This window comes from Cavia porcellus, unplaced genomic scaffold (assembly GCF_034190915.1).
Source record: "Cavia porcellus strain 051 isolate PalLab524CR breed Dunkin Hartley unplaced genomic scaffold, mCavPor4.1 scaffold_6, whole genome shotgun sequence".
In the NCBI taxonomy this organism is placed as follows: Eukaryota; Metazoa; Chordata; class Mammalia; order Rodentia; family Caviidae; genus Cavia; species Cavia porcellus.
Window position 1 is genome coordinate 39,156,148 of NW_026947489.1, and position 2,908 is coordinate 39,159,055.

General features: G+C 43.9%; 1 non-coding gene across 1 annotated transcript; it reads right to left on the reverse strand.

The window, feature by feature from the left end:
* Positions 1–1,963: 1,963 nt before the first annotated feature.
* On the reverse strand, positions 1,964–2,100 carry LOC111758554 (small nucleolar RNA SNORA2/SNORA34 family). Its single transcript, XR_002792727.1, has one exon. It is a non-coding gene; the product is annotated as a small nucleolar RNA SNORA2/SNORA34 family (small nucleolar RNA).
* Between the last annotated feature and the right edge of the window lie 808 nt (positions 2,101–2,908).

Consider the following 2,908-nt stretch of genomic DNA (forward strand, 5'->3'; position numbering starts at 1 on the left):
CCTCCTGTGCAAGAGGGTAAGATTTTATGAGTGCTACACCTGCTTGGAGAAGAGGTGGCCCGTGTGCAATATAAGGGAGGAAAAGAGGCTTGAGTTTCCTCCATTTTTGCTCTTGCTGCTTTTGCTGGCTGCTGCTTTGAAGTGTTGCCCCTGCCTTGCTACCCTGCCTTGAAGTCAGCTGATTATGGACTGAAACCTTCACTAACTATGAGCTAAATAAATCCTTCCTTCATTTTGAGTGTAGGGTATTTTGTCCCAGAATTGAGAGAAAAGTAACCAAGACAATCTGTATCTGTATCTGTATCTGTATCTGTATCTGTATCTGTATCTGTATCTGTTCTGTGTATTCAGATTCTACTTAGGGTGTTTTGAACAAGGAAAAAACACAGTAACTTTGTTGTACCATACATTTATGAAATTGGGGTAGGTGACTTAACAGTTTATGAGATAAGTCTAGGAGCAAAGAATTCTTGCTTTGCTTCCCAGGATACAGTCATACCATGGATATTGCTTAAGTTTCCCAAAACAACCATCTGTTGTTTTGCAAGGCAGTTCTGAAACTGGAGATTGTTATACATATATTGTAGGAATCCTATGCCTGGGTTGTAATCAATGGACAAGTAATGGACACAAAAAATAAGAGACTCTTGTCAGGATGCCCTCTCTGTCTTTCCAAGCACGATCCAAGCAGCCACACCTTTGCTCCACTATCACTGTCTTAGGAGGCACACCTGACTGTTTTCTATTCTAATTTGAAGCCAATCACTGGACCTCATTCTCTCTCCCTTGTTTTATTTCTCCCATAATGGCATGTTTTACAATTACTTGTTTAATTTTTATCTAGGTCCCTCTTTATAGAATGCAAGCTCAGGAAGGCAAGGATTTTGCCTGATTGTTCACTGCCATCTCTCAGCACTTAGCAGAGCACCTGCACATAAATGTCCAACAGACATTTGCTAAGTAGATGAAAAGTAGCTCTGACTTCTCTTTTAAGAGGAGGTAAAATTAAACACAATAAAACAGAACAAAATAGGACATAAGAAAGCAATGTAAGAGATGCAAATTTTTTTTCTTTTCTTTTCTTTTCTTTTCTTTTTTTGGTCTTTTTTCATTTTTATTGGTACTGGGGATCGAACTCATGACTGCCTGCTTACAAGGCAGGCGCTTATGCCACTGAGCTAAATCCCCAGCCCCCAAGAGATGCAAATTCAAAGCTGGATGACTTCACTATCTTCACTATCGATCATATTTTCTCTTGTTTTCTTCCAAATAGTTGTCCATGTCTTCGCATACAGAGAATTCATACAAATCAACATAATATAAAACTGGTCTGAGAGGCTGGGGATTTAGCTCAGTGGCGTAAGCGCCTGCCTTGCAAGTGTGCGGTTGTGAGTTCGATCCCTGGTACCAATAAAAATGAAAAAGAAAAAAATTTAAAAACAACAACTGATCTGAACAGAATAAGGAAGGCGTTTTAGGTCTTCAAAACCAGACAATAGGGAAGTCACTAATGGCTGTCATACAGTCTCTCGTTCTCTTCAAAATAGCTGTCCATACTTTCATGTATACTGAAGTTCAACAAAACAAAACAGGCTAAAATAATACCATTAATTAGAACAAAGCAAAACAGGGATAAAAATATTTGCCTTCAAAGAGATAGTAGAAGGAAATCCCCCCTATTTGCTACACTGCCTATGATCAACCTCTCAAGGGATGTCCAGATCACTGGCTCCCACTTGCTAACAGGGGCAGGGGGAGATGGGACATGTCATGTTTGATTCTCAGCCTGCACACGCGCAGGCTCACAGCTGCTCACCAGGCAGGAAGGGGTTGCTTGGTTTCCCAGCACTCCAGTGCCCATGGCACGGATCCCCATAAATGCGGGTGGTCCCATCCTGAGCCGTCCAGCCTGCCACGCTCACAGCCCTCAGAGCCACTCACCACGGGGGGAGGGATTGCTTCAAGCTGTTTCTTTCTAATGAATTGACCATTTCACTGCCCAACTTCTGAAATGGCCAACAGACCATAGAAAGACATCTCTTTAGGCTCCTGCTTGAAATCAACAGCATCAGGAAGCTGCCAGCCTTGATTCAGGGCCAGGCCCTGACTTCTCTTCAAGAGTTCACAGGAGCTAGGCATGGTGGTGAATGCCTATAATCACAGCACTCAGGAAGCTAAGGCAGGAGAACTCAGGCCAGCCTAGGCTACATATGAGACTCTGTCTCAAACATACTAGTGATAGACTTCTAGTAAGTTGGTAGGGTGGCGAACAGCAGAGAAACAGCCTCTCCTCTCCCTGGTGTCCACACCAGGGAATACAGCAATGAGAAAAAGAGAAGGAAGAGGAAAGTGGGTTCCCAGGACCTAGCAAGAATCTGAATCAAGAACTGAAGCCACAGGAAAAGTGAAAAGAAGACACTCAAGGCAGAAGGTGGCAAGTGGCACTTTCTACCTGGGCCCTGGCTGACTGCATGGGACAGGCAGCTCAAAATTACAGACATGACGACTACTGAGGCCCCAGAGGTCTCCACGGAGAAATATACTAATGGAATTGAGTACTGGATGCAGTGGACTGCAGTGGCTGGTAAGTTATTCAAGTTCAGACATCCCACCGGAGAGGATAGTTTGGCCAGATGCAATTATGGAGAGGAACCAACTGAGTTTGGAACTCAGAGCAGCTGCAGGTTGGCTCCATCTAGAAACACCCAGTGTCAGGGTAAAGCAGAGCTGAGTACAAGTTGTTAGGTCAAGGAACTGAATTCAAGCCAAAAGTAAGCTGAGTTCAAACCAGTAGGAGGCAGGAGGAGTGCTGCAGGCTGAACAACTGGAGTTCCAGCCTCACAGCCAAAAACTAGCCTGAACTTCACTGGAACTAAAGGTACACACTTGCTGAGATTATCACCACCCA